The following is a 16,818-nucleotide window of genomic DNA, read 5'->3' on the forward strand; positions in this document are numbered from 1 at the left end:
ATCAAGAACTCATCAAGAACTTAAATCCATAAATTTCAAGAACGAAATTACGCTGAATAAATCATGATTGGCGTGTGGGTGAAAGAACCCAACACTATGGAAGCTTACATACCTCTTAGGGATTAAACCCATGGCGAAAATCCGCAACAAGATGCAAGAATCTCGACGAACGCTTTCATCCTTTCTCTTTTCTCCTCTTTTCTCTTCTTCTTTTCTCTTCTTGAATTCTCAACTAAAACCCTAGGCGTATTTTAGGATTATAAAACTGAACCTAATCAGATTAGACCCCTAAAATATTACTAAAAACGAATTAAATCTGTTTTGGTAAGGAAAAGACCAAACTACCCCTCTAAAACCCGCTTTTGACTTTCCTTAACTGGACAGCCTAACTTCAAAAGGTCATATTTCACACATCCGACCTCGAAACTTAGCAAACTCAGCGGCGTTGGAAAGATAATTCAAAGATGTTTCCTACGGTAACTGGTAGAACACCTAAATCATCCTGAGCTAGGAGTTATGGTCGTTTGAAGTTGACCCAAAACTCATACTTAAGCATAACTTGCAAAATTTCAGATTTTGCTATTTCCAATTTAATTCTTTTTGAAACTCAAGGTGCTACATCTAGTGACCTTAACACTTAGGAAATTTTAAATTCCTTGGTAAAATCTCACTCACTATGAAGAACGGTTCGAGTCTTAGTTCAAAAATTTTCTGGGGTGTTACATTTGTATAGGTTATGCTAATCCCTTTGCTTAAATTTTTCAGCCCCTAATATGTTTTTGGTGGTGTCCTCCAACATAGCTATTAGATTTTTTTTATAGTCACTAACTCTAGAATAGGGATTATTGTGTATATTGCTGAATATTCATCCTTTTTGTAACTAGGGGCTTTGAATTAAATGTGACATTAAGGTGTTAAAATAAAGAGACGGTGACATAAGTCTTAATTATTGAGTGCAGGTGACAATTATGTGATTAATGATTAAGGATTGTAGAGTTGCCCTCAAATTTATAAGTTGATAGTTTGGTCCATTGAATTAAATGAGGGGTAAAAGGGTAAATGACTAAAACCTAATTTAACCAATTTTGGTGGGAACCAAAATTGGAAGGAAGCCACCAGCTGTACCAAAAGGGGGGAAATAAAACATTCCCCCCCTCCCCCCCGTATTCCTCTTCTTATTCTTCTTCTGCTATGTTCTTGCTCTCTTCTTGCTTGGTTGCTTGCCTTTCTTCTTCCCGTTCTCTTCATCTTCTTCTTCTTCTTCTTGATTTCGTACATTGTTGGTCTTGGCTGCTAGTCCATTTTGAGCTCTTTTCATCTTCTTGAATCAGATTTAGCTAATCTAATCAGTGGATCAGATTTCGTTCTGTATCAATTGGAATTACTTCATAAGTGATTGAGTTCACACACCATTGTTTTGGTAAGTAAATTTAACAGTTCTTTGAAATCATTCATCATGATCCGGGTAGCCGCAATTTTTTCAATAATTTGCATTCGCATTTCCAACAGATGGCTATATATGTTGCAACATATGACTTATACATTTTGTCACAACATGTGATTTATGTTTCGCAACAGAATAGTTATATGTAGCAGCATATGACTTACATTTCGCAACAGGATAGCCATATGTTGCTACATATAACTTGCACATGTTGCCACATGTGATTTATTTGTCCCAACATATCAGTTATATGTAGCAACATATGACTTACATGTCGCCACATAATATTCATATGTTGCAACATATGACTTACACATTACTTCATTAATACTAATTATTTTTTAATTAATTTCTTCAGGTACAATAAATGGAGGGATTATTTGTAGGGATTGATTATTATGGTGAATGGGTCGAGAAGAAAAAGATACATTTGGTGTTGGAAGAATGGTAAGAAACGGGGAGGGTTGGTAGGGATGATTGTCGAGAGAAATATTTTGTATGATGATTTTGTGAATTTAGTCATGGAAAAATGTGAATACAATTGTCAACTGAAAGATCTTGTCATAAGTTACATTCCCCATTTTTTCATAATGAGAAGGTCTTACCTTTTAAAATAACTGATCAGCCTAGTTTGATTGTTTATTAGGGAGGAGCAGAGAGACCGCCCATATTAAGAGTCTACGTGGATGAAAATCCTATCAAGGAGGATCATAATCTAGAAGATGACCAACAAGATATGTTAAATGATGAATTTGATGATGTGGAAATGAATAATCACGATGCTGAAATTGGAAAATATGACGTGCCGGACTTTGAGAGCCATAATCCTCCTATACCTATTGTTGGCAGCAACATTCCATGTTCTACGCAATCATCACGTGTGAATAATGTTCGAGATGATGAAACCGGTTTTTATAAGGGAATGACATTCAAGAACAAGGAAGAACTGGCAAATTCATTGAAAATTGCTTGCTTGAAAAAAGATTTTAGACTGAAAAATGTGATCAATTCTCGTAATGTGTTTTCTTTTAAATGTTCATATTCGGAGTGCAATTGGTGGCTGAGGGCTGTGAAATTTACAAGTAGCGACAGGTTTGTCGTTAGAATCTATGAAAAGTACCATACGTAAGGTTCATAGCATCTTACAAACCATAATTTCCATGCCACGACAAAAGTCATAGGTAAGTACTTTGAAAATAGGTTTCCCAATGGTAAAGGCCCATCTACAAGAGACATGTCAAATCAACTCCGCACATAATTGGATTGTAAGGTAAGCTATTGGAAGATTTATAAGGGCATGAAGCGTGCTAAGTAATGTTAGGGGAACACATGAGCACAAATATGTAGTGCTTAATGCGTACCGTTATATGCTTTGAAGTTGCAAATCCAGGAAGCAAGACAACATTGTTGCTCAATGAAAATGGGAGGTTCAAGTACTTATTTGTATCATATGCCGCTAGGATAACTGGTTTTCAAGAAATGAGAAAAGTAATAGCCGTTGATGGGACATTCTTTAGGAGCAAGTATGAATGAGTTTTGCTATCGAAGAATCATATATTTCTAGTGGCTTTCTGTGTTGTGGACTAGGAATGCAATGCCTCATATGAATATTTTTTTCAAAATATGAGAAGCTTTGTAGATGATACTGATGAGTTGTGCATTATTTATGATAGACATCCAAATATTCGAAAGATGGTTTCGACTATCTACCATGCATCTCATTATGGTTGTTGCATGAGACACATTGGGGAAAATATTCGAAATAACTTTCACAATTCAAAGGTAGTGACCCATTTTTATAAAGCAGCAAAGGCGTACGATAGATGTGAGTTCAATGACCATTTCAATCAAATAAGAGATTTGGTACCAAAGGCGGCTAAAACTCTTGAACGTATTGGATTCCACACATGGAGCAGGGCATTTTACCCGGGAAATAGGTACATTATTGTCTATACCATCTTGTTTGATTTTATTGTAATTTTATGTGTTTTGATTGATTTTTATTTTTTGTTGTGTAGATATACCATTATTACGTCAAACATTGCGGAGTCGGTGAATTCTATGTTTGATGTTGAAAGAGAATTTCCCATTGTCGCTCTATTTGATGAAATAAAGAGGAGATTGACAATTTTATTTCACCAGAGGTGTATGGAGCTGGTGAACTTTGCAAATAGATTTGTTCCTTCAATTGAAAAAGACATATCAAAGTATGTCAACGCGGGCAACAAGTTGTTGGCTCATCAAATAGCTAACTGCAAGTTCAGTGTCACTGGTCATGGTGATGTTGCTACGGTGGATCTACAAAGAAGAACTTGTACTTGTAGAATTTTTTACTTGGACAAAATACCTTGTCCACATGCCATGGCAGCGCTTCGAGCCCAATATGGTGCCGATTTTAGAAATCAGATTTATGAGTACTCCTCTCCATATTATTCAGCAGAAAAAAAATACATAATGGCATATTGTGAGGAAATTCATCCGGTGCCACCTGAAGATTCTTAGATTGTCCCTTTGAATGTCATAGAGAGAGAAATACCTCCTCCATATGTTGATCAAAGAAAACCTAGAAGAAAGAGTTATAAGAGACGGCGTGGAGTTGATGAATCATTTCCAACAAGAAAAACTAAGTGTTCCGTATGTAGGGACTTTGGCCACAAAAGAACTACATGCCCAAATCGAAATGCTCCATAAATGTTGTTGAATTTTAATGAATGTTCTTTTTTATTTGAGGATGATGTTCCTTATCTTCTTATCTTAATTTGAATCAACTTATGTTATGTTATTTATATAAAATGTGTGATTTATTTAATTATGTGTTGCCACTTACAACAGAATATTGCATATGTTCCAACATATGTCAATTATATGTTAGATTTTATAACAAAATATTGCATATGTTCCAACATATGTCATTTATGTGTTACATGTACTACAAAATAACGCATCTGTTCCAACATATATTAATTATGTGTTAGATCTTACAACATAATATTGCATATGCTCCAACATATGTCAATTATGTGTCACAAGTACCACAGAAAACACATTTGTTCCAACATATTTCTAATAAATAATTACGTGTAAGGTGTGTGAACCATCAACAATAATTACTGTCATTGGAACAACTTTCAAGAAAAAAATTAATTACAACTCTTCATATTTTACCCTTTTTTCCAAAAAAAAAATAAGCACTTTCATTAGAAAAGTCAAAAGTTGTGTCTCTTCTCTTCTGTTCGTCTTCAAAAGTTGCAACTTTTCACACATTTCATTTTCCTTTCATTATATAAGAACTCTTAAAAAATGACTATGAGTAAAAAAAAATACATTGAATCCCTTCCGAGGGAACTACTAATTGATATCGTTGAAAGGATTGCTTCCTACTCCCTCAAAGATTTAATGAGGGTTAAATTAAAGTATGTATGTATTAAGCAATTTTCGCTCTCTAATTTGATTTCCTAACCATTTGATTTCTCAGTTCCAGGGTCCTCAATCAAGTCGCTAATGAACCTTCTGTATATCAAAAGGTAACATTGGTCAGCATTCCTTATTGTAGATGGTCGATAGTCAAGAAGACATTTCTTTCTTGGAAATGTGCAGAGCATCGGGAAATTTAGAAGCCATATACAGAAAATGCGTGGTAATTTTTTATGTTTTTTGTATGTGTTCACGTTTTTATCAATATATTTTGCCTTTTAAATGTGTTATTTCTTCTGTAGTTTGATTTTTTCAACCGTAACGATCCAACTATATTGGGAATGATTAATCAAGCAGCAGACGGTGGTCACATTGGTGCATCCTATGTGCTTGCCATAATTTCAATCTTCAATGGCAACATGAAAAAAATGGAGTCACTAAAAGTCAGAATATGTCGACATAATTTGTGAAATATTTAGATGTCGACATAATTTGTGATAGGTGGAATGTGGGTGCCAGAACCTCATTTGTTGGGAAGAAGACCCATTTGTTGCATTGTTCATCAATTTGAGCAAATCAGACGCAGGAATGGTTGGCCCATGGGAAGCGACAATAAAGATGATATTTGTTGTGATTTCTGTAGTTGTGATTTAGATCTAGATTATGTAATTAAATTTCTGCCTTATACCACTGTGTGGTATTAATTAATTTGCCATTTGTGGCAACATATGTACATAACTTGCAAATCAATTTCATGGTGAAAAAGGTTGTCTTTTTGTGTTTTGTACTTATTTTTGAATTTGTTCTTTATAAAATGTTTAATCCAAAAATATTTTATTTTTTTTCGTAGTGTTCTCATTTTGACCATCCTTGAAATGTCATCTGTGGCAACATGTGTACGTTCTGTGGTATAAAATGTTGTATTTAACAGTTTAAACTGCAACAAATATGTCATATGTGGCAACATGTGTATATCCTAAAATGTGCTTTTGGGGCTAATTCAATTGAATTACGGTCTAATATAACAACCTCCTTCATTAATTACAACTCTTCATATTTTACTATTTTTTCAAACAAATTAAGTACTTGCATTTGAAAAGTCAGAAGTGCCTCTTGGTCTTCAGAAGTTGCGACTTTTCACTTTCATTACATTAGGATTATATTATATAAGAAGAACACAACAATAAAAGGTCCTTTCATTTAATTTTCTCCAAGATGGGAAGGAAGAATAAGAAATCTTCAAAAATGACTATTAGTAAAAAAAATCTACATTGAATCCCTTCCGAGGGAACTACTAATTGATATCGTTGAAAGGATTACTTCCTGCTCCCTCAAAGATTTAATGAGGGTTAAATTAAGGTATGTATGTATTAAACAATTTTCACTCTTTAATTTGATTTCCTAACCATTTGATTTGATTTCTCAGTTCCAGGGTCCTCAATCAAGTCGCTAATGAACCTTCTCTATATCAGAAGGTAATATTGCTTAGCATTCCTATATTTATATGGCCGTGTTCAGTAGGTGTGATTTAGAAATAGATGAAGTAGTTAAATTTCTATATTAATTAAATTTTCATGTGTGGCAACATATGCACGTTCTGTTTTTGAATTTGTTCTTTATAAAATATTTAATCTAAAAAAATTGATATTTTTCCATTCCTAAATCGCTCAATTTATCGATTAGTCGATCCTTGAAGTGTCATCTGTGGCAACAGATGCACGTGTTGTTTGATAAATCGCAACAGACATGTAATATGTGGCAACATGTGTATATTGTAAAAGGGTTTTTTTGAGGTTAATCCAATTAAATTATCACCTAATTCAATATGTAACACTAATATATAGTCCTACAACATGTCTAAGTACAGAATTATGGTCTAATACAACAACCTTCATTCAATTCTATCAATTATTTTTACAAAGACTATCATCTCACTAGTTCATCATACAATGACCTAGTAACTCCATATGATAGTTATATAACACCCTTGTAAATCGTTGTTTCAAGTGTTATAGCATATTTTTATTGCTTAATTATGGTTCAAAGTACTAAAATTTGGTCCAATTTGACATTTTTCCATTCCTAAATCGCTCAATTTATCGATTAACCAATCCTTGAAGTGTAATTTGTGGCAACATATGAACGTTCTGTTTGATAAATCGCAACAGACATGTAATATGTGGCAACATGTGTATATCGTCAAGGGTCTTTTTGGGGTTAATTCAATTAAATTGTCACCTAATTTAACATGTAACAATTATATATAGTCCTACAACATGTCTAAGTACATAATTATGGTCTAATATAACAACTTTCATTCAATTCTATCAATTATTTTACAAAGACTGTAATCCCACTAGTCTAGTTCATCATACAATGACCAAGTAACTCCATATGATAGTTATATAACACCCTTGGAAATCGTTGTTCCAAGTGTTATAGCATATTTTTATTGCTTAATTATGGTTCAAAGTACTAAAATTTGGTCCAATTTGACATTTTCCCATTCCTAAATCGCTCAATTTATCGATTAACCGATCCTTGAAGTGTGATCTGTGGTAACATATGGACGTTCTGTTTCATAAATCTCATTAGACATGTGATATGGCAACATATGTGTATCATAAAATGGTCTTTTCGGCTAGAATACTCCACTAACAAACACTCTACTCACTCTCACTCATTATAAAAGGGTTAATTAGGGTTCCCTTAATTCACAAAAATAAGCTCTCGTTTTATATTTTCTTTCTTTTATTCTTTCTCCTCTCCTCCTCTCCTCCTCTCATCACACTCAAATTTCCCTGAGAAGATGTTACCACCTTGGACAAATTTAAGTCTCCGCGTGCTCTTGTTGTGGGGTTTCAACGTAATGATATTGTTCTCAGTTAATATGATGTCTTCTTCATGTGTGTTCTCAGTACATAGGTGGTCTTGTGACAGAGTGCTTAGGTAGCTCTGATCCACCATCCTTCAAGAAAGAATGGTGATGCCCCTCCAAGTTTAATCGCTCAATGTTGACTCCAGATCCTCCAGTCAAGTCCTTTTTAGCTGGCTGAAGTAGAAGTATAGGGTCAGAGCGTTTTAGATGTAAATTTTGTTGTTTTTGTTGGCGTTAATTCCTTGTAACTATGGATATGTAGCCTAGCCTAGCCTTGCATATCACTATATCAACTATCAACGGGATAGAGCGTTTCAGATGTAAATTTTATTGTTTTTGTTGGCGTTAATGCCTTGTAAATATGGATATGTAGTCTAGCCTAGCCTTGCATGTCACTAGTTCAGCTAACAACTATCAATGACATGTTTATGTTTATGTTTAATGTTTCCCAAGTTTATGTGCTTGAATTCCTCTCTATTGATGGTGATACTACTTGCATGTACACATAATTGGCATATGTTGCAACAACTTAAAAAACGTAAGTACTTTATCAAAGTCATATGCAAGCCCAACCTCTAAAAAAGGCCCAATCGACCCTTATTTCATTTCTAGAAGGGATATATATGTATCTAAATTAGGATTTTCATTTTCATTTCAAAAATAGGTTTTCATTTTCTTCCTTGTCACTTTGGTTCCTCTTCGCGCTTTCTCTCTCTCCTCTCTCTTCGCATGGATCTTGGATCTCTGGAGTGCATTGGATATAATGATGTTTTTTATTTCATCAGTTTTTTTTCTGTTAGTCTTTTCTGTTTTTTGTTTTTTTAACATGCAACTAATTTGATTGGCCTTTGGTTAAACCAAATCTCAGCACTGTCATGTATTGTCAAATCAATAAAATCATTAATTTTGCAATATAGTGGTTGGGTAAGAATTTCTGAGTTCTTAAATATAGATCAGTCCTCTAGATCTAGATCTAATGAATGAGTTTTGTTTGTTTTTGTTACTTTTGATATAATGTCAAATGCAATATTGAATCGAATTTGTAATGATGAAAATGATCCCATGTTGGGTGTGAAAACCTGTTGCAAGCATGAAGATTTGCTTTCAATGCAAACTTTATGGTCGAAGGACCCATATGTTGCTACATATGACACATATGTTGCTATAGAGGACCCATATGTTGCTACACATGAGACATATGTAACAACATTTGATCAAGTACTTGCTCTCAATATAACATCCTATACACATACTATGTACTTGCTCTCAATATAAGATAAAATAACATAAGTGATAAAATAAAATATTGTCTTTAATTACAAACACATTATCAAGGCTCCAAGCTCTTAGATACTATCCCAGTAGCCCAAACCCATTGCATTCGACGAACTGCATTGTCACACAGCATGGTTTTAGGAGGTTGAATAGTTGTCCTGGTAATCAAATGCTCAATAAATGCAAGCGAATATGACGCGCACGCGGCTTTGCTATCATTTGTTACCATGGGTTCCAATTGACCTTTAAATTTTCATGGTTCATTGAGGAACTTATCTGGAAAATGCTTCATTATTCCATTTTGCTTCAACAATTTTGGCAGCAACTCGAAGACAGGTTGTATGAATGTCAAAAACTTGGCATGTTCCATACCCATCAGCAGGAAGTCATAAACATTCATGCGACCCTCGTGCAAGAGGATCTCAAGAGTCACAAAATGAGTTTTGTTCAAGTTCATGACTGCCAAAAGCCTTTTTGCACCAATCTAATCCATGCCTATAGGATATGGTCTAATGCCCCTGACATAGTTAATCATATCTTCATCCCATTCAAACTCATTAATTAACTGCGTAAAGCTTCTGCCACCAACTATTGTTGCCTCCTCGCTAATGTTGTCATATCTTAGTTTGAAATTGGAATAGAAGTTGAGATCCAGGATTCTATCTGTGGAATCATAGTACTCAGGGTATCTCACATGCCTCTCCCGCATGAGGCTAAGGATTTCATCAACATATTGAAATAAAAAATAATATTAAAGAGTAAAGAAGAGTAATCATTGAAAATATAAAACAAACGAACATTATAGATTGAAGGTACTAGTAGAGAAAAATTATCCAGTCTTCCCACCAAATGTCCATGCTTGTCATGGTCCTGAAATCTTCTCCACTAAAAAAATGCATGTCGTATTGTACACGTAGTTCCTTTGCTCTCGTCAGGTCCACCAGTTTGTTCTTTTTCAGCTATAGTCACACGCTTATAAACATTCACATGCTTGAACTCCAACACTTCCTCTCCTACGGCCATTAGCAATTCTCCAAAGATCTTCTTTAAATTTTGTATTGCCTTGATAAATGATTTTTTACCATTCTTGGCCTGTGGAGTATATGGATGCCGAACATTCTTTGATGGAATGACTTTGACCCCCCTCTTATTTTTAAATTCATTGACAGTCTGACTTAATGTTTGAAAATACATGATAGAATTTTCATCATGTTTCTTTCATTTCTCACAGAGAAAGCCAGAGCATCTTCTACAAGAGGTAACCCCTTGGTCTTGTCCAGCACCAACACCAACATCAATACAACGACCATCACCCCTATCAAAAACAACTAATTCATTAACAACTCTGTCTCTTTTGATGGTTCTTGCTCCAGCCAATTCCATTTTAACTCTATCCACAATAGAATCAAACAAGGTTTCAACCAACCTTAGAGTAATTAGTTATGGCATTTGCAATTCCTTTGTTGAGACAAGTCATGGATGCACAACCTAAAATTATAAAAATGAGCCATTCGTAGGAATATTTGGGTCAGATGTTGCCACATATGTGTCATATGTTGCCACAGATGGGTGATATGTTGACACATATGGGAATCTGTAGCAATATTTGTGTCACATGTTGCAACAGAGGGATCATTTGTAGCAACATATGAGTTATCTGTAGCAGCATTTGTATCATATGTTGCGATAGATGGATCATATATGAGTCATCTATAGCAATATTTGGGTCACATGTGTCACACACCGAGTCTACACCCTAGGCGAGACTAGCACTCGAAGACCATTGCTGGCCCCAAGCGAACCCTTGGCCTGGCTTTCTGAACTCAGCGGAAAACTTACTCAACAAAATACGTTTAAGCAATAACTTAAAAAAATAACATCTTAGCCAAATTGGCAACTTAAGTCTCATAGCAAAACATCTGCAATACAAAGATGAGAGACTCGTAACTAATTGTCTGACTGTCTATAAAGCCTCTATAATACTGAGATGGATGTTGGGACAGACCCCACAACATCTTAATAAGAAAAACTAGGAAAGCAAATAAAAGAGTCCTCCGGAATGCAAAGAGGCTCACCACTGACTCTGGAGTGCTCGACTAGATCAACGACGCGCTGGATGCTGATCCTGGTTACCTGCGTTTACATCATAATAAGATGCAGGCCAACTGGAATCAGTACATTGAATGTACAAGTATGCGAGTTGGAAAGCTAAACAACAACTTAAGCTTAAAAGGAGTACAAAGGAACACTTACCTTGACTCTGTTCAACTCATGAATAACTGAACTCAATATAAAGCAATAAGACACATGCAATATATATATATATATATATATATATATATATATATATATATATAAAGCTTGTAAAATAGTGTAAACAACTTAGTTCGTTAAAGATAAAGCAATAACAAACTCAGCTTTACTTATATATTAAAGTAACATAACTTTTGTGGGAGATTCTCTAACCGACAATCACCACTATGAGCCTAAGTGGTGATACATCGTCTTGCCCACGCTGCCAGAATTGTCCTATACTTTGCCGTCATATAGAACGCTTAACTTAGTGGATCCACTAGTCTATGCTAAAAGCATCTTAAGGAGTCATCTAAAAAATATGATCCTTTACTACCCATGATGGCTACATGGTTTATGGAGACTTGAGTTAATATGAACTCGCATCCCCATATCGGTGCTCAATACTACTCACAAAAATATACTTAGCTCATATGTTTTAAAAACAATCTTCTTTCTTTGGTTTGAGATAATTACTCAAAACTTAGTATAAAAGCTCTCTTGGAATCGATGTTCCCTTTTCTTGCTCAAATGTGAAAACATTTATAAACTTCTTTGGGAATACTTAGTTCCCTAATAGCTTTTTGAGAAATGAACTCCACTCTTTACTTTTTGCTTAACTTGAAAACTTGAGTCTTAAAACGAAGTTAGAACATTGTTAAAGACTCTTGAAAACTTTAAGAAACTTTGCTTTGACTTGTTACTTAACTTCTAGACTTGACTCTTAACTTCTTTGACTTGACTCTTAACTTCTTTCACTTTGATCTTAACTTTCCTTGAATTGGATTTTGGATTCAAGGTTCATGATCTCATGTTTATGGATGATTTCATGATGGTTAGATGTACCTTAGAGTGTTAGAATCAACTAGGAAATATAGGTACATCACTTAGAAACTAGTACGAAAGGATGGGGGAAAAAGGGTGAACTGGCGTCCTTGGCACTCTGAGAGGCGTGGGGCGCCAGAGCACAAACTTCAGAGGTGAAGTCGTGGAACTCTGGCTGGCGCGTCACCCCAGAGGCCAAACTTCAGACTCTGAAGTGGGGCGCTCTGAGAGACGCGGCTCCCCAACCCCTTGCCCAGCAAACTCCAACTTTTCTCCTTCGTTTTTCATCTATAAACCCTCTAAAATTCTACGGTTCTTTCCCAAACACTTAGGATCATTAGTACCCTCAATACCCAATATATTTAACTCAAAAAACCACCCGGAAACACGAATCAAATCAACACTATGCAATCAACAATCAACCAACAAGAATTCAACAATGTTCTTCAAGAACTTCACTTCTTAACATGTAAACAACTCCAAATCGCTGAATTGAAACAAGTTGGTGTGTGGGTGAACTAACCCAACACAAAAATATCTCACATACCTTAATAGCGATCACCCCCGACGAATTTCCACTCCAAACGCTTGACGTTCTTGGCGAGATCTTGGCTTTTCTCCCTTTCTTTGTTCCTTTTCACTTTTCTCCATGACCTAAGCGTAAATTCTAATTTTTAAAACTGAATAAAGTCTGGTTTTACCCCAATTAATCTCCTAAAAATAAATTAGACTAATTAGTTAAGGAAAAGACTGAATCCCCCTTCTCAAATCCGGATTAGACAACTCCGTATTCCAACAGGCCAACTTCCAAAGGACATAACTCACTCATATGATGTCGAAATCGCGCAAACTTGGCGGCGTTGGAAAGATATCTCCAAGGGATTTCCAACCATATCAAGAACTGCTCCTAACTCATTCTGAGCTAGGAGTTATGGCCGTTTGAAAATGGCAAAAACTCACTTTCTTAACTTAGACATAATTTTCCAGATTTCCTTATTCTTTCCAAAAATCATTATTTTCAAATTTTAAACTCTTTCTAGTCGTTTTTAGGTGCGAGACGTTACAACATGTTGCTACTTATATGGGTGTAATATAATAATAACTTACTGCATCATGAGGAGGATTATAAAGATCTGGAATATTTTTGGCAGTTTTTGTTTTTGATCTCAACCATCTCAATATCCTTGGAGATGAGATCTCTTCTTCTGCATTTACTTGATGGGTCAAATGAGGAATGTCTTAAAATTCCCAAGCCTATAAAAAAGGAAAACATGTCACAAATCAAATGTTGAATTATTCAATATAATATAAAAAGATTAAGAACATTTATGTTTACCATGAAATCCCATGGAAAGCCAAATAAGTTATTGGTGTTTGGTCCAAAAGGTTTCAACAAGTATTTGACAGTTAATTCAAAGCTCTCATGACCCTAAGGATAGTTGTTGAAAGCCTCAATATCCTAAGATAAATTCACCCATTTAAGGGATATGTTGTTGAGATCTTTGGCCAAAAGTACATTATGTACAAACCAAAGTAAGCACAATGACTCATTGTGCTTACTTGGTGTATCCTTGACATTCAACAAATATATTAAATCAGGATTTTTGAAGCTTGTGCCAACAAGGGACACCAAGTCCTGCTCCTCAGTTGACTGTCTTGTTTGTTTTTTTCCTCCTTTCTTTTGTCTCCGTGGTTTTATTTTTTACTATGAATTCAGGGACTGGCTCAGAAGGAGGATGACATTTTAACCCTGAAACTATGGCAAGGTCTCTTCTGCCAAAGAAGAGTGGCATGCCACAATAATTAATCAAAATCTCATCATTTTTTTCAGGATTCTGAAAAATGAACCTTCTTTTCAGATGTTCATAAATCACGGTCATTTGAAAACGTGCATTATTATTCTTTGGCAAATCAAGAAAATGACCAAAACAACTATTCCTATAAAAATCTTCCAAACCATTTTGCTTGAGGGTGATCCTGAAGGTGTCGAAAGATTTTCCCATTGCTGAACTCATAATGCTAACACCAGTAGCATTAGACTGCAAATGCCAGGAAAAGTGTGTGCATTGATAGTTTTGATCCCATCATCCTCAACTTCATTTTTTTCTTGTTCTTCTTCCTCAACTTCTTTTTGTTTTTCTTTGTCTTCATCAACTTCATTTATTTTTTCTTCTTCCTCCTCAACTACTTCTTTACTTTTTCCTTCTTTTTCCTCAACTTCTTTTTGTTTTCCTTTATCTTCCTCAACTTCTTTTTTATTTCCCTCTTCTTCCTCAACTTCTTATGCTATTTCTCCATCATCATCTACTTCATTTTTTTCTTTTTCTCTTTCTTCATATTCTTTTTGAGAAAATTCTGCTTTTACTTGAGAAGAAGAAACTGCTTCAGATGCTAGTTCTTCTAAAAGACTGGTAGTTGAATTTTCATTCTTCTTTCTATAAGTTCTAGTCTTAGGCCTCTTCTGGATCTTTGTGTCAGTTGTTTCTTTTGTTAATACAATTTTTCTTTTGACAGGAGCCATTATATTCGTATCTGTTTCTGCAACCACAAAAATCAAATATTTCTTAACAAAAATAACAACCAAACACAACAACACAAACAACAAATATGATTCAATACCACACATAAACCAACCAACAAACCACAAAACCCTCTCTAAACCCTAACCAACGAACTACAAATTAAGGTTTTTGAAATCAGATAATATTTCAAAAGGAATAACTATCCAACCATCCTACAAACAAATAAGTGATAAAATCACTAAAAATGTCCTGATTTAATACTAGTAAGTATTTCTCAAAATCCTAATTAAATATTACCTGACAAGATATCAGCGATAAACTAGAAATGATGAGGGCAACGACGCCTTGTTGTAGAAGAGGATCGCAACAGATTACCACTGATGTTGTAGAAAATATCGCAACAACAACCTTGATCTGTGAAGGAATAATGGAACGAGAGAAAGAAAGGAAAGAAGAGACAAGAAAATGGAAATTAGTAAAAATAAATTAAATTTGGAATATGAAACGACCTTTTATAGAGAAGAGGAGAGAGGGAAAAACGAAGGGACGATCGCTTTAAACTTTTTCAATTGTTTTTTTGAATTTTGACAATTCAAAGTGTGACATATGTTGCCACATATACCCTTTCTGTTGGGGCACATGCAGATAATTCTGTGGTGTTTTTAACAACATAGGTTATATATGTTGCCACAGACACCACATTTCTTCCTTTCCATCATAATTGACATTTGTTCCAACAAAATAAAAATAATATTAATAATCATTAATATTAATATTATCAGCAAAAATGAATAATTGATGACAATATAATGTTGCCACATATCTCCTTTCTATGGCATATATTACCACATATCTTCTTGCTGTGACATATGTTGCCATATGTATCCTTTCTGTTGGGGAACATGCAGATAATTCTATGGTATTTTTTACAACAGAGATTATATATGTTGCCACAGACACCACATTTCTTCCTTTTCATCATAATTGACATTTGTTCCAACAAAATAAAAATAATAGTAATCAGTAATATTAATATTATCAACAAAATTTAACACTTCACCAATTATTTTATACAACTTATCAACAAAAAGGTAATTCACAATGGTATACTTAACCATCAATCTAATCAATGGTGGTAACCACAACATTTTCATCTATGAACTTTGTTTTTTTAGGTCTGGGCCTCTGTGGGTCTTCATTGTTACTAACATAGCTACTCCGAGCTTTTAAAATTTCATAATTCCATAGGAGTGAAGCATATCTCAAGCGAAGGGATTGAGAAATAATTCCATTAGATGGTATTTGTAGTCCATTACACAAAAACTCAGCGTATACAACAACAAAAGCTCCACAATCACTGCATGGTATATCATCAATTAGAAAATATAATAAACCTAATATTAACATCACATTTTGATAATAAGACTTAAAAAATAATGTGATAGTACTTACAGACTATTGCTTACTTGTTGGGCAATACCAGTAACATGTATGACTTCGAATGGGTAAGATTTGTTCTTGCCTTGGTAAGATTCAAGAACTAACCAGTTGGTTCGGTCTTTTTGCTCATAAAATCAGTTGGATTCAAGGTACTTTGGCAACATTGTAGACAACTTTTGAATCTCGGCGCACAATTTTCTGTTAGTCCTAGATGAGGACATCGAATCATATATCTTTATGCATAGTTCCTTCAATACAATGACTGCCAAGACCCAATGAAACTCCCCATTACAATTTACAGGGACATAAACCTCATCTGTGAGGTGCCAAGGCAGTCCAGCAGGTATACCAAACCCTTGCCAACGATTTTATTCTCATATTCAGGAACAACACTGGCATTGTCAATGTATGTTTTGAAAAAACAATTTGTAGTGGTATATCGATATTTAGAATGACTCTGTTGCTTCGACTTCTTCCGTAAATAGTATAAAATGACATCCACATACTGCACAGATGCATCAACAAGTGTTTTTCTGTATCAATTTATTTGTATGTATTCATGTCTTAATCAAAAGATAAAAGTGGGCATGAATTTACCNACCTAATATTAACTTCACATTTTGATAATGGTAAGACTTAAAAAATAATGTGATAGTACTTACAGACTATTGCTTACTTGTTGGGCAATATCAGTAACATGTATGACTTCGAATGGGTGATATTTGTTC

This window comes from Solanum stenotomum, unplaced genomic scaffold, assembly GCF_019186545.1.
Source record: "Solanum stenotomum isolate F172 unplaced genomic scaffold, ASM1918654v1 scaffold19040, whole genome shotgun sequence".
NCBI classification, from domain to species: domain Eukaryota; kingdom Viridiplantae; phylum Streptophyta; class Magnoliopsida; order Solanales; family Solanaceae; genus Solanum; species Solanum stenotomum.